Below are 27857 nucleotides of genomic sequence, written 5' to 3' on the forward strand. Positions count from 1 at the left end.
AAATATCTCAACTGGAATTCCATCACGTCCACTAGCTTTGTTCATAGTAATATTTTCTATGGCCCACTTGATTCACATTCCAGGATGTCTGGCTCTAGGTGAGTGATCATACCATTGTGATTATCTGGGTCATGAAGATCTTTTTTGTACAGTTCTTCTGTGTATTCTTGCCACCTCTTCTTCGTATCTTCTGCTTCTGTTAGGTCCATAACATTTCTGTCCGTTATCAAACTCATCTTTGCATGAAATGTTCTCTTGGTATCTCTAATTTTCTTGAAGAGATCTCCAGTCTTTCCCATTCTGTTGTTTTCCTCTATTTCTTTGCATTGATCGCTGAGGAGGGCTTTCTTATCTCTCCTGGCTATTCTTTGGAACTCTGCATTCAAATGGGAATATCTTTCCTTTTCTCCTTTGCTTTTCACTTCTCTTCCTTTCACAGCTATTTGTAAGGCCTTCTCAGACAGCCATTTTGCTTTTTGCATTTCTTATCCATGGGGATGGTCTTGATCCCTCTCTCCTGTACAATGTCACAAACCTCCATCCATAACTCATCAGGCCCTCTGTCTATCAGATCTAGTCCCTTAAATCTATTTCTCACTTTCACTGTAGAGTCATAAGGGATTTGATTTAGGTCATACCTGAATGGTCTAGTGGTTTTCCCTACTTTCTTCAATTTAAGTCTGAATTTGGCAATAAGGAGTTCATGATCTGAGCCACAGTCAGCTCCCAGTCTTGTTTTTGCTGACTGTATAGAGCTTCTCCATCTTTGGCTGTAAAGAATATAATCAATCTGATTTCAGTGTTGACCATCTGGTAATGTCCATGTGTAGAGTCTTCTCTTGTGTTGTTGGAAGAGGGTGTTTGCTATGACTAGTGCACTCTCTTGACAAAACTCTATTAGCCTTTGCCCTTCTTCATTCCGTACTCCAAGGCCAAATTTGCCTGTTACTCCAGGTGTTTCTTGACTTCCTACTTTTGTGTTCCAGTCCCCTATAATGAAAAGGACATCTTTTTGGAGTGTTGGTTTTAAAAGGTCTTGTAGGTCTTCACAGAACAGTTCAACTTCAGCTTCTTCAGCGTTACTGGTTGGGGCATAGGCTTGGATTACTGTGATATTGAATTGTTTGCCTTGGAAACAAACAGAGATCACTCTGTCGTTTTTGAGATTGCATCCAAATACTGCATTTCGGACTCTTCTGTTGACCATGATGGCTACTCCATTTCTTCTAAGGGATTACTGCCCACAGTAGTAGATATAATGGCCATCTGAGTTAAATTCACCCATTCTAGTTCATTTTAGTTTGCTGATTCCTAGAAGGTTGACGTTCACTCTTGCCATCTTTTGTTTGACCACTTCTAATTTGCCTTGATTCATGGACCTAACATTCCAGGTTCCTATGCCATATTGCTCTTTACAGCATCGGACCTTGCTTCTATCACCAGTCACATCCACAACTGGGTACTGTTTTTGCTTTGGCTCCATCCCTTCATTCTTTCTGAAGGAATATACGTATACCTATGGCTAATTCATGTTGAGGTTTGACAGAAAACAGCAAAATTCTATAAAGCAATTATCCTTCAATAAAAAAAAAATAAATTAAAAAGACAAAATGTTTGAATAAACAAATATAAAATATCCAACTGGTATTGGCTTTTTGTTTAAAGATAGAAATGTTTGAGAGAATGGTTTGTTTTTTCTAAGAAGAAATCTGACATTGACATTTGTCTCTAACCTATATCAAGTTCATTTGTGATCCCTCAGATGTCTTTGAACTGGTGTCCAGCTGTTGGAAAATGTTCTTGGTTTTGTGTGACATCTTGTTGCTGCTTGATCCTCCTGCACCTGTTTGCTCTAATGAGTGTTTGCCAATCTGAGACAATCAGAGCATGTGGTGCCTGGATATCAAAATGCAGATATTTAAATTGTACACAGTGGAGAAGAGGATAAAAGTACTGTGAAGTAGATCATATCCTTGTTTTACATATGTCCAGAGTTTAGGGGATTCTTAAAATTTGTTATCACAAAAGAAATACATTTAAAAAATTATAGAAAAAAGCTAGTGTTATATGCTAAATTATAATTCCACAGGTGGAATTTTTGGGGGGGGAATTGTTAAAAGGATGTTTTTTTTCTTTCTATAAATAAATAGTCAAATACAAATTCAGAAGTAAAGAAGAATATAATACTGTATAATTTATACAATTAATTAACAAATTAATTGTATAATTAATTTAACAAAAATCCCATCATAATAGAGTAGTGAAGGAAGATATATTCATGTTATGATATTATGTACCGTTTTACTTCTTTCCCTCATGATGTTATAACATTATTCAGGAAAACTACCATGATAACTCAGAAAATTATCACTCAGTATCAGTACCATTAAAAGTACCATCTTCCTAGTCTGAACCTGGAACGGAGCAAGATGTTAGTGAAAAAGTGCAAAATGAAATTTCAATAAAGTGTGGAGTTTAATATAAATATACCAAAGTTTCTTTTCTTAGTTTGAAAAATATACCATGGTGATATAAAACGTTAACAGTAGGGAAAACTGTGTGACGAATACGTGGGGATTTTTATAAATCTAAAAGTACCCCAAAGTAAAATGTTTATTTAAAAATACTTTATGTTATATCACAGATGTGCATTTTATCTATTTGTTTATCAGATACTCATTCAGTAAGTACTGAGGCTAGTCATTGAGCTTAGCACAAAGTAGACAGTGGGAAATTAAAAACAAGTGACAACTCAGAAAATACTGTTCTCATGTGACTTACAGGTTTATTTGGGAAAAATTTACTGACTGAATGAATTAAAGATGGTCCTTTGTAGGTCAGTCAGTAAAAAATGTGCCTGCAATGCAGGAGACCAGGGTTCAATTCCTGGGTCAGGATTATCCCCTGGAGAAGGAAGTGGCAACCCACTCCAGTATTCTTGCCTGGAGAATCTCCATGGACAGAGGAACTTGCAACCAGGGGGTTGCAAGAGTCAGACATGACCTAGCAACTAAACCATCACCATAATTGATAAACTAAATATTTTAATAAAATAGTGATAGATTTAATAAGGGGAAAAGATTATTGAGAGAGAAAATTACAAGTGTCTGTGATTTTATAGAGTTTTTAAATTGTGGTAAAACATGGTGGCTCAGTGGTAAAGAATCCACCTGCCAATGCAGGAAAAGTGAGTTGGATCCCTGGGTAGGGTAGATCCCCTAGAGAAGGAAATAGCAACCCACTCCAGTATTCTGGCTTGGAAAATTCCATGGACAGAAGATCCTGATGGGCTGCAGCCCATGGGGTCACAGAAGAGTCAGACACAACTTAAAAACTAAACAACAACCAAACGAACATAAATGTATATTTAGCAAGCGTACAATTCAATGTCATTAAATATATTCAGTTATGCAACCATCACCAAGAACTTTTCCAGAGTCCATATTGAAATTGTACCCATGAAAAAATACTTCTCCTTCCTCTGCTCCCCAGCCCTTGGTAACTCTTTTACTACATTCAGTTCATCTAAGTGGAGCCATATGATATTTGTCCTTTTCAGTCTGGCTTAATTTACTTAGCATGTTTCCAAAGTTCACTATGTGGTAGTATGTATCAAAAAATCATTTCTTTTCAAGACAATAACATTCTATTTACACTGTTAGCCACCACTGCTATTTTAAGCAACACAAAGTGTGCAAAGGGAAAGTCATTTGAGGAGGCAGATAGTATGTGGGGAGTAAGGAGGTGTGGAGGGAGTGGAAGAAAGAGAAATTCTGAAAGAGAGCAAACAGTGTGGCATAGGGGTCCAAGGCCAGAAAGAGACTGGCCAGTTTTCAACACCAAGAGGTCAGTATGGCTGCCCACAGAGAGAGAAAAGGAGTTGGGTTCAAGACGAGGTGCAGGCCTAGAGAGGGGTCAATTCAGACACGGACATGTCTGCCACTGCAGTGTGTTCACATTTTCTGTGCAAAAAGGAAACACATTGAAGTATTTTAAGTCCTAGATGGCACAGTGGTAAAGAATCTGCCTGCCAATGCAGGAGATGCAAGAGATGTGGGTTCAATCCCCAAGATCTCCTGGAGGGGAGCACAGCAACCCACTCCAGGACTCTTGCCTGGGAAATCCCACAGTCAGAGGAGCCCGGTGGTTTACAGTCCATCAGGTTGCAAAGAGTTGGATGTGACTGAGCAAAACATACACTAGGGACATCCTATAGTTTAATTTTTTTTTTCATGTGAAAAATAGACATGATTATGATAGAAATACCTGTAATGAGACACATTAGAAGGCTATCGCCACAGTGCTCCAAACATTATTACTCTCTTGTATGAGGAAGGTGGAATTTATGATTTAGCCATAGAAAATTTGTGAAGAATCTAATATAATCAGTGGAAGAAGAAGTAAGGGAGAGAAAAGTGTCAGGAATCACTTCCAGGTTTCTATTTTTAAGAACCAGATGCACAGTTGCAACATTTATCAATGTGGAAGAAAACCGTTTGGAAATTTAAAATTTGAATCATCTATTAGACATGAAAATCCATATTACTATCAGTAAAAAAAAGTCTTTCCTTGTCTTTAGAGTTATTCATAAAGGAAAAATAAACTTTAGGTTTTTTTTTTTTCAGATTCTTATTGCCATTCAAGATACCAACCCTACAGAATAAGCATATTATCTTTTTTTTGCTTCTTTTTCTCTGGCAGTTGTAGACAACTGGAGTATCAAAAGAGAAGCAAGATGACTAAATGCACTTAAAACCTTTTAACAATCATTTTATTTCTTAGAGGTATTAAAACATATTACTCACAATTATCTGGTTAATTTACCTATGTAATTTGTAAAATCTGGTCACTCAAGTAAAATATGCATTACCTTTGGAATATACTGCAAAATGACCTGACTCTACAGGGCTAATTTACTGTATAGATTGGAAATCTTACAATTAACTTCATTTTACAGTTTATTCTCAATTTTATTGTCCTTTATCTTAATATGTTCTTCTCTCATCTTATATTTTAGTCATTCTTTTTGTTTGGTTGGATTGGAATCCCTTTTCGTTTCCCATCTGAATAGAAGTGTCCCAGCAAAGAAAGTCTATTTGTCACCCACTCTTAGGACTTTAAAGCTGTTGTCATTTGGTCACTTATAATCTTAGGGTGCTTGGAATTTCATCAGTTTCATGCCGTTTCACAAGCTGCTCCTTCCCTTTGATATTTTGCACCATAATTATTTTATCTAGTGATCCCGCTTCATTCATTTCTGCTCCTTAGAATGCATTTCCAAATAACTTGTCTACTTAGGAGCGTGGAGACATTTTAAATAGCGTAATATATGTTATAATTCTACCATGGTGATTCTTTTAGGAAAAAAGATGTTCTTCACTTGGTAATTTATGTGCTTTACTATCATTTCAACATGGATGTTTGAAAGGCTTAATTGATGCTATATCAATATGGCAGACCAGAAGAATTACTACTTTGACTTTAGGGTTGTACTTTTTTTCATATTCTTATGGTTACATGAATCTATCATGTATTATTATGACCCCCTCTATTCATTAGCCAAGATCAAGACAAAGTTTTTCACAGAAAAACAGAAGAAAAGAAAAAAGGAAGAGAGGAAGGAAGAAGAGGATAAGAGAGAAAAAAGTTTAATTTTGAAGGGAAGTGTACTGAAAGTTAAAATATTAAAGTGTCTTTTCTGGTGATAAATGTAATATACAATTAATAATATATGATTAGAAAATACAAAGATTAGCACAGCATAAAGTAATATCTCTGGTAATCCTACTAACAAGAAGTAAACATGGTTTCCATATTAGTGTAGTTTATTTTAACATGAGATTCAACTGATTTTTTAAAATATTTTTTTCTATTGGAAGTAAATTATAACTTAAAGAAATAAAATGATAACAAACTACTTCCAAGCACAGTTTCTGCTACTGTAGAAAATGTTATTGTTTACATGTTTCTGATAAATTTGCATCATAAAGTGTCAGTCTTGATCACTGATAAGTAATTTGTAACTCTGTGCATTGATAAATGAACTACACAGACCCACTTTAGGTACCGAGAGGATAAAGATGACCCAACAGAGAGGGAGACTGAGGAAAGGGTGGTGCATACAGATCTTATGTCTAGACAGTGGCTGAGTAGTGTTACTCCTTATCTGAAATAACTGTGAAGGTTATTCAATAAGGATTCAGAACGTTATGGCTCACTAAAGGGACAAAAGAAATATATCTCAATGTATAAAAATGATTGTGGAAAAATACATGACATATTTTTTAGAAAATAATAAAATGCAAGCTTCAGATTGATTCTTCTCTGAGGCTTCTTTTAAACATTTAAACATTGGTGACACAATATACAGAGGGATAGGAACTTTACACTTGGAGTCAGACAGTCATGGGTCCAAAGTCTGAATTTAACTGCTAACATCTGTATAAAATGGAGCCTGTCCTCTCACCTCTCCATCTTGACTCATTTTATTTATTATTAAAATGAGATTAACGTTACAATCTCCTATTTGGAATGTTGTGATTATTGGATGAAGTTTGTGCAGTTTAATACAGTGAGTGACATAGTAAATAACAAATGAATGATACAAATTAATGGTAGACCTAAGGTATTTCTTACACCATTATTCCTTTTTCCTACTTGAATTATTATGATATAACCCTTAAAAACAGGTACCATATATTCCATTCACATTGCTGATACTACATTAAATATTGGGGGGAAATGTTATTTAAGGGTACAAGCTTGCAACCAAGAGATAAATTAGTCCTGGATATCTAATGCACAGCATAGATGTTATACTCAACAATTCTCTATTATAAACTTCAACTTGCTAAGAAAATAAGTCTTAATTGTTCTTACCAAACAAAAAAAGAAATAATTGTATGACATGACAGACATGTTCGCAGAGGTTAAAGTAGTACTCATTTATATACTGCAATTCAAATCAATATGTTTTACACCCTAAACATAAACAATGTCAATTATATCTCAATAAAAATACCATGAACTTGTGATGTTACAATTGCATAGAGAATGTGTGTTTTCCTCTGTTCTACTTTGCAAATTCAGAGAATATGCTGTATTCTATGTAGGATACTATCTACAATTCTGTGATTGTTCTATAGTCCAGAAGTATGTGGCCCTCTGATGACAGGCCTTGTAAAGCCAACTCGACTTTCTAAGGTGCCTTTGGGACAAAACTTACCAATAGGGAGGCAAGCACAGAACAGGAGGAAAGGCCCTGCTAACCGAGATGAGAGATCCGGTTTTCAGGCCTTGTCCTGCCCTTCAGTAGTCACACGATCTCAGTAAATAATTACCCTATAAGACACAGTATCTTGTTTGTGAATGAACTGATTAAATTAGATCACTTCCTTGAACTCTATCATTCTCCTCTTCTCCATTCCCTGTGCATTTGCCCTTCACTTTACAAATATCACAGAGCTCACATAGCAAATCTTTACAAACATTAAAGGCTATTGTTGATTATAAACTGAGGGTAGAGACGATTGAACAGATGATAGAAAATAATACTTCCCTTAGTTAAGATACACAAGTGCACAAAGGCAACATTATCAAAGTATCAAAGACAGATCAGTGGGGAAGCTCTATTGCCAGAGGAAAGAGACTTGATTTTCAGTTGCCAAATAAAGTTAAGAGCTGACAGAAGCCTACAGCAGAATCTTTAGAACCAAAGGCAGGAACATCAAATTGGGATGAGCCTGAATGAAAAGCAGAGGAATAACTTATCCTTATTGAACAAACAGATTTCATTTGGGCCTTGATGAAACATACTTGCTTCCCTTTTGTGCTTCATATGCTATTTCCATGATTTAGCTCATTGCTGGCCTCGAATTCTCCATAGACTCATAGCATCCCTTTCTCAATCTGTTCCAAACAGATCTACATGGGGTAGGGTGGTGAAAGGTAAAGCCAAACTAATTAAGGGCTTCAGACTTGTCAAGTAATTTGCTAAGGAATGCACATTCTGATCAAATGAGCAAATAATTATCCATATCACCTCCATTTTATACATGTAAGAACTCAGAGCCAAAGAGGTTGGTTATTTGTTCAAGGTCATACAGATAGTACTGTTCATATGGTTCATGGGGTTCTCAAGGCAAGAATACTGAAGTGGTTTGCCATTCCATTCTCCAGTGGAGCATACCTTGTCCGAGCTCTCCACCATGACCCATCCGTTCCGGGTGGCCCTACACGGCATGGCTCATAGCTTCATTGAGTTTGACAAGACTATGTATGATTCATGTGATCAGATTGGTTAGTTTCCTGTGATTCTGGTTTTCAGTCAGTCTGCCCTCTGATGAAGAAGGGTAAGAGGCTTATGGAAGCTTCTTGATGGGAGAGACTGACTGAGGGGAAAACTGGGTCTTGTTCTGATGAGCGGGGCCATGTTCAGTAAATCTTTAATACAATTTTCTGTTGAAGGGTGGGGCTGTGTTCCTTCCCTGTTATTTCAGTTCACTTCAGTCGCTCAGTCGTGTCCGACTCTTTGCGACCCCATGAATCATAGCACACCAGGCCTCCCTGTCCATCACCAACTCCCGGAGTTTACTCAAACTCATGTCCATCGAGTCTGTGATGCCAACCAGCCATCCCTCCTCTGTCGTCCCCTTCTCCTCCTGCCCCCAACCCCTCCAAGCATCAGGGTCTTTTCCAATGAGTCAACTCTTCGCATGAGGTGGCCAAAGTATTAGAGTTTCAGCTTCAGCATCAGTCCTTCCAATGAACACCCAGGACTTGTCTCCTTCAGGATGGACTGGTTGGATCTCCTTGCAGTCCAAGGGACTCTCAAGAGTCTTCTCCAACACCACAGCTCAAAAACATCAATTTTTTGGCACTCAGCTTTCTTCACAGTCCAACTCTCACATCCATACAAGACCACTGGAAAAACCATAGCCTCCCTGTTATTTACCTGGGGCCAAACTGTGGTGCAGGTAATGAAGATAATGATGACCTCCTTCAAAAAGTCCCACGCGTGCACTGCTCCACTCAGTGCCCCCAACCCTGAGGAGGCCACTGCTGACCCACGCCTCTGCTGGAGACTTCTGGGGACACTTACAGGCAAGTCTGGTCAGTCTCTTGTGGGGTCACTGGTCCTTTCTCCTGGGTCCTGGTGTGCACAGGTTCTGTTTGTGCCCACCAAGAGTTTGTTTCCCAGTCCTGTGTAAGTTCTGGCAGCTCTCTGTTGGGGTTAATGGCGACCTCCTCCAAGAGGGCTTACGCCATACCCACGTCTGCTGCACCCAGAGTCCCTGCCCCTGCGGCCGTCCACTGCTGACCCGGACCTCACAGGAGACGCTCAAACACAGTTCTGCCTCAGTCTCTGTGGGGTCTCTGGGTCCTGGTGCGCACAAGGTTTGTTTGAGCCCTCTGAGCATTTCTGGCAGGTATGGCGTTTGATTCTAAATGCAAATTCGTCCCTCCTACCGTCTTGCTGGGGCTTCTCTGCCCTTGGACGTGGGGTATCTTCTCACAGTCGCTCCCATGCTGCACAGTCCCCACTCCCGCACTGCGTAACCAGAGCCCCATTAGAAATTAAACCAGAGTCAAGCGTTGAAGAAAATGTCTGTTTGAGCTTTGATGCTGGCAGCATTTTATCCCATGCCTCTTTTTCTGTTAGCAGCCAGATCTCATCTCGCAGGCCCATCCTCCACCTTGGGGCCCAGAACTGGGTTGGGGGAGGGGTCCATTGGATCATCGAAAAAGCAAGAGAGTTCCAGAAAAATATCTACCGCTGCTTTATTGACTATGTCAAAGCCTTTGACTGTATGGATCACCACAAACTGTGGAAAATTCTTAAAGAGATGGGAATACCAGACCACCTGACCTGCCTCTTGAGAAATCTGTATGCAGGTCAGGAAGCAACAGTTAGAACTGGGCATGGAACAATAGACTGGTTCCAAATAGGAAAAGGAGTACGTCAAGGCTGTATATTGTCACCCTGCTTATTTAACTTATATTTGGAGTATATAATGAGAAACACTGGGCTGGATGAAGCACAAGCTGGAATCAAGATTGCTGGGAGAAAGATCAATAATCTCAGATCTGCAGATGATACCACCCTTATGGCAGAAAGTGAAGAGGAACTAAAGAGCCTCTTGATGGAAGTGAAAGAGGAGAGTGAAAAGGTTGGCTTAAAACTCAACATTTAGAAAACTAAGAGTATGGCATCTGGCCCCATCACATCATGGCAAATAGATGGGGAAACAGTGGAAACAGTGGCAGACTTTATTTTTTGGGGCTTCAAAGTCACTGCAGATGGTCACTACAGCCATGAAATTAAAAGATGCTTGCTCCTTGGAAGAAAAGTTATTACCAACCTCGACAACATATTAAAAAGAAGAGACACTACTTTGCCAACAAAGGTCCGTCTAGTCAAGGCTATGGTTTTTCCAGTAGTCATGTATGGATGTGAGAGTTGGACAGTAAAGAAAGCTGAGTGCCGAGAATTGATGCTTTTGAACTGTGGTGTTGGAGAAGACTCTTGAGAGTCCCTTGGACTGCAAAAGGAGATCAAACCAGTCAATCCTAAAGGAAATCTATCCTGAATATTCATCGGAAGGACTGATGCTGAAGCTGAAACTCCAATACTTGGCCACCTAATAGGCAGAACTGACCCATTTGAAAAGATCCTGAAAAGGGAAAGGGAAATCTTTCCTGCTGGGAAAGATTGAAGGCAGGAGGAGAAGAGGACGACGGGGGATGAGATGACTGGATGGCAACACTGACTCAATGGACATGAGTTTGAGTAAACCCCGGGTAGTTGGCAATGGACAGGGAGGCCTGGCGTGCTGCAGTCGGGGTCGCAAAGAATTGGACATGACTGATTGACTGAACTGACTGATGAAGATAGTAAGTGTTTATGCCTAGATATAAACCTCTGTTTTGAAATTTCCAAATCCCACATCTTTAGATCAATTCACAACTCTGAACTGGTGCTTTTTATGGGTTAGAAATATCCTGAGACATTTTTCTCTTAATCAGCCTGGGGAGAGCAGCTGGAACCCTGGGCGGTCGACGCCCCAGTCCAGTTTCCTCCAGCACAAGGTGCAGGCATCGCTTTCCACGTGTGCTATGATTTGAGAAGGGTGAGAAGCCCTGCTCCACTACATGACTTGAACAAGTATAGAAAATAGAAAAAAATAAAGATGCTAAAAAACACACTTATGACTTTCATTATTTTTTTTAAACAAAAAATCAGCTTGAGTAAGAAATTAAAATGAAAAGTAATGTGTACATCTGTAACTTACAACGTCCTTAAAATATGCCAACTGAATAACTGGGAAGAAGCTTTAGTAACTAGAATTCTACCCTTTCAGAAGTTCCACAGGGACAGAGGAACGAGATCAACTGAGATATTTTATTTACATTCTACAGTAATGACTCTAACAATGTTGGCTGTTAACCTATTTCATGTCAATCTCCTGACTATGTCAACAACAGTTTAAGAGGTAAAGAATGTCTGTCATTTCTGATATGTAATTTCAATGCTTTAAAACCTCTTCATAAGGAAATGAATATATATTTTTCCATAAATTCATTAGTGTAGATCACATTTTCAATTTACTTGCATATCTAATTACCTATCTACATCCATCTTTATTCCTCCTGGACAGTTTCCAAAACTACATTATATGATAGAAAAAATAAAGACACAGGAAATGTAAAGGCCAAATGCTACATTGAAACCATAGGTGAAATTAATTCTAAGATGTCCTGAAATTTTGCTACACATAGCCTCTGAGCTTCCTGCTTTGTCATACATGTTGTCTCCTTCAAATTTTACCTTGACAGGACACATTTTGTTCATTTAGAAAACCATCATGCATCTGCCTGCTTATACGACAAGATTGTTGTGATGCTCAAACAAGTTACAAATCTTAAAATAATAAACACATACAAAATATAATCATATATCTGCATACTTTAGCAGGCATTTAACTGGTGTTAAAATAGTTGAGCATATAATAATATGTATTTTTATAACTCAAAATAAACATTAAACTTAATTCAGAAACAACAACAACAAAGTCTCTACGTTATTTTACTATAACAAAATTCAGAAGAAAATGTGAGCTATATAGAGACAAAAAGATATTTTAAATTTTAATTTTCCTTAAAATTTTGGTTTTATCTAGACTTTATATAGTGACATATGGTGACAATTTATTATGTATATATATTCACTCGATTTAATTTTGAAGAGAAATCAAGAAATAATAATACCTAAAGTTACCTAGCATTTGTCTATATTTAATACTTCAGTACTATTAAAGTGTTTTATAAATGTTAGCCGATATATTTTCTTCAGTTGAACAATAACACCTATGAGCTTTCTCAAAGATAAATAATATAACAGTGAAGAGAAGAGGGCTTTGAGGGGATATTTCTTGTATTCTTGAATTAACAAGATAGAACAGGTTTTACTCTGTGGATTAGAAAGGGCAAAAAAAGGGTAAAATGGCAAAACAAAGTAAAACTGGTAATGTTTCAAGTAAAGCAATTTGATCTTTTCTATAATTCTTGAAGACCAGAATGAGAGTAAAGCACTATAAATAAATTAATTCTTTAAGAACCATCTTAAAATGTTTGGACTTAAACTGATATTATCTCAGTGTAAACTCTGCTTTAGGGCTTCAAACATTTCTTACAGGAGGAATCTTTTGAGACAGAACAGCAGTTTCTTGGAGGTAGATACACAATGTATAATTTACAGAGGCATAGATAGTACTTTGGATTTCTTAAGGATGTGTTATTTTAGGTTTTCTACTTATAAATTTCAAACCAAACATCACCCTAGCTAATAGAAACTGTCTTATAATGAATAATGTTTAAATTTTATAAGATGATTTCACTGTATATTTTGGGTTGCTTCATTTCCTTTCAATTTGTGTTGTTATAGTATTATCCTTTTCATTTCAAATGATCCATTTTCTTAAAATATATAATTTTTAAAAGCCAAGTGCTCTTATGCAATAATTTTACTAATTTCTGATAATTATGCATTGATATAGTTAACGAATACCTTGAAACGCAAAAACAACAGGCCATGATTATTTTCTAAATATGTATTTGACATATACTGATCAGTTTGCTAGTCACTTTGCATTTATAATCTTATTTTCAAAGATAAGCATTTTGCATGTGACCCTTAAATTTGAACATATATGAACACATGTATTAATCTATGCACCACTAACACAACTGTGGTAGCAACAGTGGTAGTGATTAATAATGGAATTAGTAATAGTAACGGAATAATAGTGGAATTAATAATAATGATGATATTATTAACATACCAGTGATAATAATGATCTTATCTATTTATTGCCACATTATAGTGTTTTCTCCCCCTCACAGTTTTCTTGCAAGATATGATACATTTATTCATGGGATGCTGTCACTCAAAGAAGTAAAAATCTTACATCCATTCTCCTAACTCAAGGAATCTAAAGCTGTTCTGTTTGATTATGGTGTATGTGTTTTTCCCATTGTATCAAGTTTTGGTAATCTATTCTCCAAAATAAATAGTTTCCAGTTTAAATTCACTACTTAATAAAACATATATTCTACGTACATATCGATACCTACAATGTGATGTGCAATGTATGAATAGAATATGTGTTTTCATTTCTCACTATGATAAAATTTCATTCTCAATTTCCATACGCCAATAACTCTTATCACTAAAAGATCTTACTTAAACAGATAAACAAATATGATACAGTAGCTGGCAAAATAATTGTGTAAAAATAGTTCTCACATCTTTACATATAAAATGAACATTTCCAGTTCAAGATATTACATTATTTAAATTAGGTGATATTGAATATGCATTTAAAGTTTATTTTTTCAATTAAATATAGCTATGTTATATTTAATTCACTACTTCAAACATTTATTGAGGATATAAAGTGTTGAGGGGAAAGCAAAAATGGATAAAAACACACATTTTCCTCCAAAAGAGACTTTGATATAATGGTAAAGATACAGAGTAAATGCACAAAAATAACCATAGCACACATCTTATGACATATAAGTAATCAGGGAGAAGCAACACCCAAGTGGTGTTAAAGCAAGGAGTGAACAAATGCAACTGGGAGAAATTAAGGCATTTCCAAGAAGGAAATCACATTCAAGGAAGATTTAAATGGTTGATTTATAAAGACTGAATTTTAAATCAAAGGCAAAAGATCAAGGAGAGAAGATTAACTGATTATTCAGGGAATGGCTTATTTTTCATTTGTGCAGTAGCATATGGTATGTGGAAAAAACTAGAAGGAGATAAGGTTTGAAAGCCATGATGTAGCCTGAAGTGTCAAAAATTCTGTATTTCACATAGCATAAAAAAACTTAAAAGTTTCTGTTAACCAAGGTGCAACATGAGCAGAGCTTGCATCAGAAAAATTTATCTTGCAACATATTAAAGTCAAATGAAGAAGAGCCTCTTATTAAGCATTATTCTCCTGCTTGGTCCCTGGGAATAGACACGACAGCTTTACAGATTTTTAATACCTATTTAAATAACTTCTTATGTCAGCCACAATAAATTTGAGTTTTCATGGTCTAGTCCTTTTCCCTCACTCTGATAAAGTAGATTATCCTTGAGAAAGCTTTCTCATGATCTTTACTTGGCATTCAATCGCTTACAGGCACTGCAGTATACACAAAATTAGATTAATCTCTCAGGATCCCAAAAATCCCCCAAATAAGATCCTCTTTATATTCATTCTCCTTTTGAGTAGCACCATAATACATCGTTACCCAGAAATAAAATCGGGCCAACATCCTGAGTTATTATTTTTTAACCCAGAGCTCAAACAGTCAATGTTTATGTCTGTTCTCTACTCTAGTTCATTCCTTTCTCATTATCACCAGCCTCAATTTTTGTTATGCCTTCTATGTTGTTTATATCAACTATGACTTCAACACCAGTTTTATTCCTTATGCTGCCTTCTGATTAGTCTTTCCAAAACAGTAACCTGATGTTGCTTCTTCTGTGTTTCAGATCCTTCAAAGGGCTTTTTCTGCAGGACAAAGAACACACGACTCAGTTTGGCATGCAAGACCATGAGATTTTTCAGGCCTCTACCTTTCTTTTCTGCCTCTTCTCCCATAACTTCTCTTGAGGTTTGCCTTCTAACAATGATAAGCCCTCTGAGTTCTTAGAAAAGGATCATCCAATTTCTCACCACCAGGCATAATTTCTCATTAGAAAGCCTTTTCTTATTCTTATCTGTTTCACTTACTTTATTATTTTCTACTATGAAATATATCACAAGATATTCTAGTAGGTGGTATATAACCATTTCCTGTCATTGGAGCAAAACAAGAAGTATCTTTTGCTTTATTTCCCTGGATCTAGCATAGCACATGAGATACAAATGATGCTCAAAATAACATTTATGTAAGCAAAAAATGAACAGAGGAGGTTATAAAGAAATTAAAATAATATTCTGAATGTCTAATGCATTTTATTTTCAGTTCAGATTGTAAGTTCCACTGGAGCCCAGCCCTGAACAGAAAACAAAGAAGTCTTTAGTAAAAATAATAATTTTTCTCATATGAAAATTCATGACAATTTGAGAGTTTCCATATTTTCTGTTTTTTCCTAAAACTTCAGAATTAGCATTTCAGTGCAGATAAAAGCATCCAGAAAGATGAAAGAACATGGAGTTTTTTGGTTACTATACATATATTAATCTAAGCAGGTCCCCATTATAATTGGGGTGTATTATAGACATTGTTATCTGATTTAAGTTAATAAATTAAGTATTTGTATCTCATGATGGTATCACCCATTCCACCCATAGACACACACTGAGAACACATAAACATACAATAATAAAAAGCCTTATTTTTTTTTTATAATAGAAGTCAAATCATTCTTAAATATCATTAAACACTAGCACAATTAGAAACTTTTTTTACTTCTTTCTCAATTTTGTTTTATTCTTACATTAGAAATAAAAGTAGAAACTATAATCAAATAATTTTATCTCAAAATTTTACACTAGATGAGTTTAAGAATGTTTTATATCAAAAACAAGATGACTCTTGTCCCAAATGTGCACTTTGTTGAAGACATAAACCAAAGTTCCCTGAAATGTCTTTCTTTAGTCACATACATTCTGAATCTGTTCAAGAAGTTATAATCACAATTTTATCAGAAATACTAATGCTTTGGAGCTTCCCTGCTGATCAGGGGTAAAGAATCTTCTGCCAATGCAGTAGTCATGGGATTGATCCCTGGTCAGGAAGATCCCCTGGAGAAGGAAATGGCAACCTATTCCAGTATTCTTGCCTGTAGAATCTCATGGACTGAAGGGCCTGGTGGACTACAGTCCATGGGGTTGCAAAGAATCAGACACAATTTTTCAACTAAACAACAACTAATGTATTAACTATGTGAGTTAACTACTGAACACAGGTAAAACTTTCTTTGATGAAGATAACCTGACTTAAAAAAAAATGTTACTACAGACCCCTATATTGTGTTGAAGCAAACAGTAGACAAAAATTATTATTATTTCTTTAATCTTGAGAATATGCTTTCAAAGGTATCAGGACAGCTCCTTCACCTGCTCCCAACACAAGCACAAACTGAAGGACTTTGAAATGTGAAAAGGCCAACTAATTCGGTCCTTTGTCTCAGGAGAGATTCAGGAAAAGTCAGCTTCTACATAGAGACCTGGCTGTGAATTTGTTCTTCATTGTCTACATGTGTTCTCTTCTAATAACTGTCCCAAAATACTGCTAACATGGGGTGTGTGGGCTGCACTGACTTTTCCTTCAAAATCATGTGAAGCAGACTTCTTGGACTAAAAAGCAAATATTTTTAAAAGTTAAAATAAGTCAGTATTATTTTGTTTTTATTATTGTGGTTTATAATTATCAATTAATAATTTTGTACTATTATCAATGATAAACTAATATATTCAAACATGAATGCTTATTAGAAGAAATGCAACATTTTTATCCATTTTTTATATATATTAAAATATTAAAAGATATATGTGATAGTAAATTTATAAGTGGATTACTTTTTTAACTATGTGAAATAGAATAGTTATAATTCTGACTAAATTTGATGGTTTAAAATAAGAAAATGTTTCTACAATTTAAGCTGTTTCCACCACACTTTAAGATTTTAATATTAAAATAAAAGTCTGTATTTCTTGAGTAGCAGTATTTCTTGAGCTGATTGATTTTGCACTAAAAGGTTTTAAAAAGTCAATATCAGGGGTGCCTCAGTAACAAGTGACAGCACCATTTTCATGAGATCAGATCTTTGAATATTGAAATCAAAGATAAGCATCATTTTAGCACATGAATATAAAATAAGAGGTAGTCAGAGGAAAATGAAAGTGTCAATTCAATGAAGGATTGTATGCATAGACTTGATCACATTAATTCTGCAGCACATTTTTTAACAGAGAAAGGAATGTAGAGGGGAATCTTAGTTAAGCACTCTTCTGGCAAGTCAGCAGCGCAAAAATAAGCATTCAAGTCATAGGTAGTGGATGATTCCAGAAATTATGAAAACAAACTTGCAAGAATATTTTGAAAAGAAATTAAACAATATTATAGGAGATTCTGAAAACATCAAGGATTGCACAGGACTTCAAAGAAACTAGAAAATACATACATGAGAAGGAAATTATTATATAGATTTATATCCATTTTAGCTCTGTGATTTCAGAAGTTTCAGCCTTAAACTTCTTGGGCTTCAGCTTTCTTCCATATTTCTTATAGAAATGCTATTTGTTGTGTGAGTGATTACAAATACATAGCATTTTCTATCTGCACAGTATTATAAAATTTTTGAAACTACATTAACACAGTAGTAGCAGTTGTAGTGTTAGTCACCCAGTCGTGTCTGACTCTTTGCAACCCCACAGACTACAGCCCACCAGGCTCCTCTTCCTTGGAATTCTCCAGGCAAGAATAAAGGGGGTTGCCATTCCCCTCTCCAGGGGGTCTTTCTGACCTAGGGATCAAACACAGGTCTCCTGCGTTGAAGGCAAATTCTTTACCATCTGGGCTACAGGGAAGCCCTATAAACACAGTACTAAATTTATTTGGCCATGAAAAAAGTTCACACCTCTTTTGCCATTTACCAAGGAAGAAATAAAACTCACTGCATAAAATATGTAGTATGATACATATTATCTGTGTACAGGCAATATCTTATGATGATGTACCCAAGGATAATAAATCTATTCCATATATTAAAAGATCAAAGATAATGTAATATAATAAAATCAATTATATTTTAATATATTTATATCAATTAAGAGCCTAAGAAGTTAATCATTGAATAAGCAACTGTAGAGTTGAGAGCACTTTAATGAAATAATGAATTTGACATATTGAAATTCGGTAAACATGCAGGCAATCAATCAAGAGGGTGTTACAGTACCACTGGGCTAGAAAGAGATGGTTTGAGAGCTGTAACTAACACTGGGCCCAAAGAAGCAAGATGAGGAAGCAATTACTGGAAACCAGAGACGGAAGGTAAAAGCAAGAGGGATGTTCAAGATGCACTATGGCCTTAGATACAGCCAGCCTATGGAAAGCTACTGTTCTCCCACTCTTAAATCCTTCTGATGAGTCCCACTGGCCAAACCTCCTTGAAAGTCTTCAGGTATGCAGTCTATATAATACAGCCTCCTTAAGTCCAAACCAGGTAGAGAAGTTTAGAAAGCGGATTTGGAATACTATTCATTTCATGAATAGATTAAATATTCATCAAGTATTTTTCTTCTAACAAGTAGTTTAAATATTAACAGTATATAACAGTAAATGGAGACTTTTAATCTAGATTTGACTATTGCTTTTATTAGAAGATAAACTCATTAAAAATTACACTCTCATTTTAAAGAATAAATATCATGAGGATACTAACTCAATGTAATTAATAATCATTTAGTTTGCACTTAGCACAATTCCAAATAGATCATGCCTTATAGTCTATGGGTAAAAGATGAATAAAGCATCATGGATTCAGTTTGATGGCTGGTAAGGGTAGATACTGTGGAAGAAAGGGGAACAGTTAAAAAAGCATGAACCAATGAAGAATTATTGAAGGCATAATGATATCATATCCCAGAATGTCAACATGGGAATGAGTTTGGGAGATAGTTCAGAGGTACAAACAGATAAACAACATAACTAAGTGGATAGAAGTGAATGATGAATTTCCTAAATTTGTAATATGATATGAATTAAATCTATTTCTAGCCCAAATCAGAATAAAAGAGAAAAGGCAGGTTTTTATGGGTGCAGGAGAAAAGGATGATACACAGTAGTATTTTTGTATCTGATAAGGTTCAGTTACTTGTAGGACATCTATGAGCTATTTTCAGAAAGATCTAGATACACAGGGAAACATAATGATACATGGAATAATGTCATTATTTTAAAGCTATCACAGAAGCTAGTAAAATTGTCCTTTTAAATCAGCAAATACTCATTTTCTATAAGAATATGCTTTAGATCTATATTTGATTATATATAATAAATCTAAATATTAGGGTAAAGTACGAGTTTTTCAAGAAAAATATTCATAATTTTGGTTTAAATCTTATTGTCTCAAATGTTTTTAAGTGGCTAAAGAAAAGTACAAAGAGAATGAATTACACATAATAATAAGTAATAGCAAAAAACATTACCTTAGCCTAAAATAATGATGATGGTAATAGTTAACATGTACATACTGCCTATGTACCAGGAATTATTCAAAGCCATGTGTTATTTCATGCCCGTTACACAAAATAACTCATACATTCCTCAGAGTATGTTTACGAATTTTCATTTTACGCAGGAGACATTTAGGCTAAAAATGTTTTAAATGATTTGAGCCAGATTCCAACCCAATTAGTAGGATTAATCAAGGTATGTGTTGTGTTATGTTGCTTTAGTCATGTCTGACTCTTTGCGACCCTATGGACTGTAGCCCCCCAGGCTCCTCTGTCCATGGAATTCTCCAGGCAAGAATACTGGAGTGGATTGCCTGGCCCTCCTCCAGGGGATCCTCCTGACCCAGGGATTGAACCCTTGTCTCTTATTTCTCCTGTATTGGCAGGAAGGTTCTTTACCACCAGTGCATCATGGGAAACCCCCAAAGGCTGGCTTGTCAGGAGTGGGATTCAAACTCACATCCATGAAATCTTATGTTTAAAAATGTAATTATTAATTTTGTTCATTTTCTTTCCTACCCACAAAATACACAGTAATTCTGGGCTTTTGGCTAATGTCTCTGAAACTTAATCTTTGTTTGAAATAATGTACCAGTTTAATTTTTTCAACACTATGGTATATATCTTATATGAGCAAACTTAAAATCAGAGAGGGTTTTAATTAACTAAAGTAACAGTAGAATATTAAAACCTGATAAAAACTGGTTAACTCTATTTTCTCACATTTTGAGATCATTCTTCAATATTTAATGGTGACTACATATCTCATTGTAAAATGTTAGAAGGGCAGGGCTAATATAAAAATAAGAACAGTCTAACTTAAATGCATTAAAAATCAAATCTTATAAGTGATATGGCTACTGGAAAAAACATTGGGTATTTCCTTTTAAAAATTTCAAGGATATTAGCAAAATATTTTGACAAGAGTCATAATGACTTCAGTTAACAAAGGAGAGTTAACATTTATACAAATTCTTTCTTATACAAATCATATTACTCTTACTATAGGACCATGTCCCAGTTGGGTGGGTGGGTGGGGTGCGAAATTTAAATAACAAAACCTCAGATATTTGAAATGAATAGTGTGTTTTTCCATGCTATCTTTTTTTATGACATAGCCTATCAAGAATACAAACATATTCATGTAAAAAATCAAAGTACAAATTTCTTGAAGCTACTACTATATTACTAAGTTGATGTTTTATAAATGTATCTCACTTTTAAGAAATTAAGTCATGCTCTTTAAAGAAAATTTGGGGACTTAACAATCAACAGTGAATGAAAACTACAGTTCTCCGCAGTGCCAACAGTAAAATATATAGTCTCACAATTCAGTTGAAAACCAAAATAACTCATTGAGACAGAAAGTAAAATAGAAGGTACCAAGGGCTTGGAGAAGGCATTAAGGGAGTTATTGTTTCATAGGTACAGAATTTCTGTTTGAGAAGATGAAAAACTTCCGAAAATGGATAATGTTGATGGTTTTACAATATTATCAATGTACTTAATCCCACTGAATTTTAGTTAAACATAGCTAAGCTGGCAACTTTTATATTATTTATTTTACTCTCCTAAATGAAAAATAATAATAATAAAATCAAAAGGAATATTATTAGATGTGTCTCCGAAGTGTCCCACAAATTGTTGCCTGAAACACACACACACACAAGCACAAAAAGAGAGCTGTGCGTTCAGTTTTATTTGGGAAGTTACTGAGAGCCATGGCCTGGAAGACAGCCTCTCGGATAGCTCTGTGGAATTCCTCCTGGAAATAAGTAAGCAGAATCCTCCAATGTCCCAACCCACCCCAAGTACAAAGGCCCCACCATTTCTCCTGAGGAAAAGCTGGAGTCTCTCAAAAAAGAGTGAGCAGGCTCAAGTAGCTAATGATTAGGACAAGAGAGTCACAAACTCAGGTGTCCAATGCAAATTTCTGAATTGTTTCACAGATGTTGTAACACCAGAGGGAAAAAGCTAAGTACATGATGACTAGACTGCAGCTGTAACATAAACTGCTCCAACTTGAGAAATACTGTGTCTACGGCTAGCACCGTTCTAAGAACTGGCCCTAAGAGAATAGGATTAACACTATTGCTCATAATGGGCATCAAAATAATTATAGATTGTTCTGCTGGTAATATTAATGGGCATTTACAACTGTCTGAAAGAGATGCCACAGACGTCTTCAACTCTAAGAACACAGTGCCCAAGATGTTACAGAAGGTGGAACTTCACCCATGATTCCATGGAAATGGAATGATGTTTTGACAAACAGGAATTTGAAAGCAGCTTGTGGCAGGAAAAAGTTCTTTGCAGGAAACAGCTCTCTGCAGGAGGCACCCCTTTGTCTTGTAACTAACCTAAACCAAGCACCTTCATGCTCTACTCATCTCTGATCCTAGCACACTTTTTCTCTTTTAATCACAGAATACTTCTGCCTAATTTTTTGGTTCTTGCCATAGATCAAAGCAGTAGAAATGAAGAATAATTAACAGATGATCAGGTCTCTTCCCTAGCTTTCCCTTCATCTCGTGAACAAACTGTGTGAACAAGATAGCATCTAAAGAAAGATCATAAGAAGTCAACAATCCTGGATGTGTTGAGGGTGGCAATGACTCTGACCACTTATCTCAATGACTAACTGAGATTTCTTCCCCGTTTCCCTTTAAAGGCTTTCATGGCTGAGCAGATTCTTTGCAGGTGACTTTTTTGAGTCCACCCCTTCCCAGCTTGCTGGCATTCTGATTAAAGGCAACTTTTCTTCCTACCAACATTGGTGAGCACTGACTTTGTAAGCAGCAAACAGTAGGACTCAACTCAGTAACGGGTTAAAGAGGTGGCAATTAGGGAAGTATATATGTTTTTTCTAAAGGGGGTACATGTACATATCTTGATAGTTGCCCTAGTCACAAGGAGCAGATGCCTCTGTTCATGATTGCAGTGCTTTTCTAGGTATGACAAAATGCAAGGAGTTGGGTTCATAACATTTTCTCCTGAAAATATTTATCTGAAGTCCTGTTCTGCCAGTTTCACTCAGAATACAGAACACTCACACCTAATCTCCACCCTGAGTTCCTTTCAGAATGTGTTAAAGGTCAGCAACTGCAGTAGCTAAAGACCTAATCTTCATAGAGCTGGGTGGCAAGCAACATTCTTTAGTTAGCAAGACTGATAAAACTTACTACCACTCACTTATTTTCCTGTTAACTTCAAATAATAGTCTTACCATCTGACTTACCATCTTGGTACTCAAATGTGTTGGGGATATCATTTAACTTAGTCATTTATTCTCCCAATCATTGCTTACATCTTTGCTTGTCACCTCTCTTTAATCTCTATGACCTAGAGGAGGGCTTAAGGGTGAAAAAACAGCTATGACATTTGACCTTCTGTTTCTATACATGTGGGGATGTGTATGTGTGTATATGTGTATATATGTATCAGTTCAGTTCAGTCGCTCAGTCATGTCTGACTCTTTGTGACCCCAGGAAAGGCAGCATGCCAGTCCTCCCTGTCCATTACCAACTCCTGGAGTTTACTCAAACTCATGTCCATTGAGTCGGTGATGCCAACCAACCATCTCATCCTCTGTCATCCCCTTCTCCTCCTGCCTTCAATCTTTCCCAGCATCAGGGTCTTTTCAGATGAGTCAGCTCTTTGCATCAGGTGGCCAAAGTACTGGAGTTTCAGCTTCAACATCAGTCCTTCCAATGAACACCCAGGACTGATCTCCTTTAGGATGGACTGGTTGGATCTCCTTGCTGTACAAGGGACTCTCAAGAGTCTTCTCCAACAACACAGTTCAAAAGCATCAATTCTTCAGCACTCAGCTTTCTTTATAGTCCAACTCTCACATCTATACATGATCACTGGAAAAACCATCGCCTTGACTAGACAGACTTTTGTTGGCAAAGTAATGTCTCTGCTTTTTATTTTTTTTTTCCATTTATTTTTATTAGTTGGAGGCTAATTACTTTACAGTATTGTAGTGGTTTTTGCCATACATTGACATGAATCAGCCATGGATTTACATGTGTTCTCCTTTCTGATCCCCCCTCCCGCCTCCCTCTCCCTCTCCATCCCATCCCTCTGGGTCTTCCCAGTGCACCAGCCCTGAGCACTTGTCTCATGCATCCAACCTGGGCTGGTGATCTGTTTCACTATAGATAATATACATGTTTCGATGCTGTTCTCTCGAAACATCCCACCCTCACCTTCTCCCACAGAGTCCAAAAGTCTGTTCTGTACATCTGTGTCTCTTTTTCTGTTTTGCATATAGGGTTATCATTACCATATTTTTAAATTCCATACATATGCATTAGAATACTGTATTGGTCTTTATCTTTCTGGCTTACTTCACTCTGTATAATGGGCTCCAGTTTCATCCATCTCATTAGAACTGATTCAAATGAATTCTTTTTAATGGCTGAGTAATATTCCACGGTGTATATGTACCACAGCTTCCCTATCCATTCGTCTGCTGATGGGCATCTAGGTTGCTTCCATGTCCTGGCTATTATAAACAGTGCTGCAATGAACATTGGGGTGCACGTGTCTCTTTCAGATCTGGTTTCCTCGGTGTGTATGCCCAGGAGTGGGACTGCTGGGTCATATGGCAGTTCTATTTCCAGTTTTTAAGGAATCTCCACACTGTTCTCCATAGTGGCTGTACTAGTTTGCATCCCCACCAACAGTGTAAGAGGGTTCCCTTTTCTCCACACCCTCTCCAGCATTTATTGCTTGTAGACTTTTGGATAGCAGCCATTCTGACTGGTGTGTAATGGTACCTCATTGAGGTTTTGATTTGCATTTCTCTGATAATGAGTGATGTGGAGCATCTTTCCATGTGTTTGTTAGCCATATGTATGTCTTTTTTGGAGAAATGTCTGTTTAGATCTTTGGCCCATTTTTTGATTGGGTCATTTATTTTTCTGGAATTGAGCTTCAGGAGTTGCTTGTATATTTTTGAGATTAATCCTTTGCCTGTTTCTTCATTTGCTATTATTTTCTCCCATTCTGAACTATAAGCAAGGTGAAAAGACAGTCTTCAGAATGTCTCTGCTTTTTAATATGCTGTCTAGGTTGGTCATAACTTTCCTTCCAATATGCATAGATATATAATATATATATATTAGAGCCTTCTGTGTGTGTGTGTGTGTGTGTGTGTGTGTGTGTATGTATATATATATATATATATCTTAAGCTGCATTTGGGCTCTCTCCCTTGAAAATTTTGGACAATTTTCTAAAATTACCTGAGCAATTACTCTAAGCCTTGCTCAAGATTTTTCTTTAACCTGCACTTACTATCCCACAGTAGCCCTACATATGCTCTTCATAAGTAAAAGTCAGCGAGTACTTATTTGTTTCATTTTTATACAGCCTTATGTTTAAAGGAACTCAGAAAATCCCACTATAGGCCAAACTTTTTGACAGCTAGCTTGAGAAGTGTAAATGGAGGAAGGGAGGTGGTAGTTGGGAGAGTTTTTTTTTTTTTTTTCCCCAGGGGAGTTAGCCACCCACAATGAAGACATTTACAGGAATCCCAAGTTCAAAGGTAAACACGCACCTCAGGTCTGTGCCTTTATACCATCTAGAACTCTACAGAAGCAAGCTGAGAGACTTTCATCATTTTTTTGTGTGTGTGTACAAGAACTAAACTAGCATGCTTTAAAGAGTACAAGTAAAACTTCAGAGGGCTATGTTGCTCTGAAGTAATGGTAAAAATCCTAGCAGGGGAGGTGAGTTGAAAAAAATGGATGATTCCTAAGGGATCTCTGGTAACTATAGGGTGGTTAAACTGACTTGACTGCTAAAATACCTCCTGGATCTGAACATCAGTCAAGAAAAGCAAAAAAAAAAAAAAAAAAAAATACATTTTGATTTTGATTAAAGAAAATGTGCTTAAAACTCAAGATAATGTTTGATGTTATTTTAATTCCCATTCTTACTGTTCTCTCACATTTCCTTTTAAGAACATTAAATTGGAACATTTTACTTTTTAATAAAATTTTTTTTGTATAGGGACTTCTTTATACCCACAATATACCATTTCATGCTGTGAATTATGGGGTAATAATTCACACCTTGTGCATTATATGGTGCTCAGTACAGTCATATCTAACAATGCAAAGGGTATGAATTATTACATCATAATTCACATCCTGTTGTGTTGTGCTTCTTAAATATCATCTCTTTGTAGGAAAAGTCAGCACTTTATTTTCATCTGTCTCATTCTTAAATTTGAATTTGGATATATGGCTTTGGAAGACTACAAATATGAACGTCACACCATACTTTAATGCTGTGGATTATGATATGCTTTTGTTTTACATTTGAAACACTGTTGTTGGCTAATTTAAATCAAGAAATATGAGTGTACTAGCAGAAAAATTCAATGAACATCTGAATAAATATTACACATTTGTTGTACAAGCAGATCTATTCATCTGTCAGATGACCTTAGAATATTGTCCTTAATGTTAGATATGTATGTTTGCAACTTATTTTCATAAATTGAGGCAAGATTTATAAATTAATTATTTGAATAATCCAGATGATAACATCTCTTTCACAATTAGGGTTCCATCCTGGAAATACTTCAAAAATTTCTTTTACTTGTTAACTCTAAAATAGAAGTATAAATGTTTTGGTAATTCTACCAATGCCATTAATGATAAAGGTTTTATTTTTCTAACTGAATTAAAAAGTGAAAATTAATTTTGATGTAGAAATTCTTATTCATATGTGTCCATGTTTGGCTTAGACAGAAATATGTAATTTCAAAATTAATGGCCATTAATGTGATTCTTGTTATTAGCTTCAGAATTCTACACAAAAAGCAGCACCAGAAATTGTTTGACTCAACCTTCTTTTTGTTTGCTTAAGAGACAAACTTAATCCCAGAGAGACTGAGCTAAACAAATTTGATAGTAGAGAGTTTAAATAACTTAATTTTTCAGTTGTAGGTATGCGAGACTTACTGCATGAGTCTCAAAATTTCCTCCTATTGCATCTGCACTGAAGGAGCCAGTACTTCGCCTTCAGTTAAGACGAAGAGCACATACATACAGTCTGTGCTTTCCACATGGTACATTTTATTATTTAAACTTAAATTTTAGTTAATTATGATTAAAAAAATCAAAATTAAGTTCCTCAGACACAACAACCACATTTTAAGTGCTCAGTACTCACATGTGATTAGTGACTACTCTTTTGAACAGTCCAGATACAGACTATTTCCGTCACTGCAGAAAGTTCTACTGGAGAGTGCTGCTGTCTACTGGACAGACATATCTATGCATAGGTAATCGCCAATATATTTATGGTTTAAAGCACAAAACATGTTTTAAAGTAGATGCTTCTACTTGCTAATCAAATTGAGTAGGTAGTAAGTAATCACAAGGAGTTCTAGTGTAAAAAACAATCTAATTCTCTTAAAGGTATTTTTAAAAGTTTCATTAAAGAATTTATCTCAATCATCATTGTGCTGCTTGTATTTATTTATTTGTTCATCTTAAACACATCTCATCACCCCAATATACCATTAAAATTTTGACTATAAACTGCAAACTATTTAATAAAATATGCTTTTAGGGGTTTAAAAAGTAAAACTGGAACACAAAGGGATTCCTTTTTTGTTTATACACATGTGATGGGTAATATCTCCCTTGGTTGATGTCAAGTAAATTCATTTTTTCCTTATCTGATGTTGTATAAATTACTTTCATGAATTTACTGTATGAATATATTTTTATCACTTTATAAATACTTATTGCAGTTTTGACTCCAAAACTTAAGTAGACTATAATATAATTGGATTTGACTCCAGTTGTTTTTGTAATTAATGTTCATGTTTGTTTGTTGAATGTATTATGTACACTTTTGAGCAGTTTGCCACTTGCAATTAATTGTAGAAGATTTGACCTGATATGCTATTTTTCCTTTAATTAAAATTCTAACTCTTTGCTGTGATGAAGATTGGCACAGTGGAAAAGGCAAACACTCTAAAAAAGAGCGTAAATTACCTAGCTTCAAGGAACTGTACATACTGTGGAATGAAGTGAGAAAAGATTAATGTCATCTAATATTTATCTTGTGCTCCAGCCTATGGAAA

Source organism: Cervus elaphus, chromosome 5 (genome assembly GCF_910594005.1).
Source record: "Cervus elaphus chromosome 5, mCerEla1.1, whole genome shotgun sequence".
Classification (NCBI taxonomy): domain Eukaryota; kingdom Metazoa; phylum Chordata; class Mammalia; order Artiodactyla; family Cervidae; genus Cervus; species Cervus elaphus.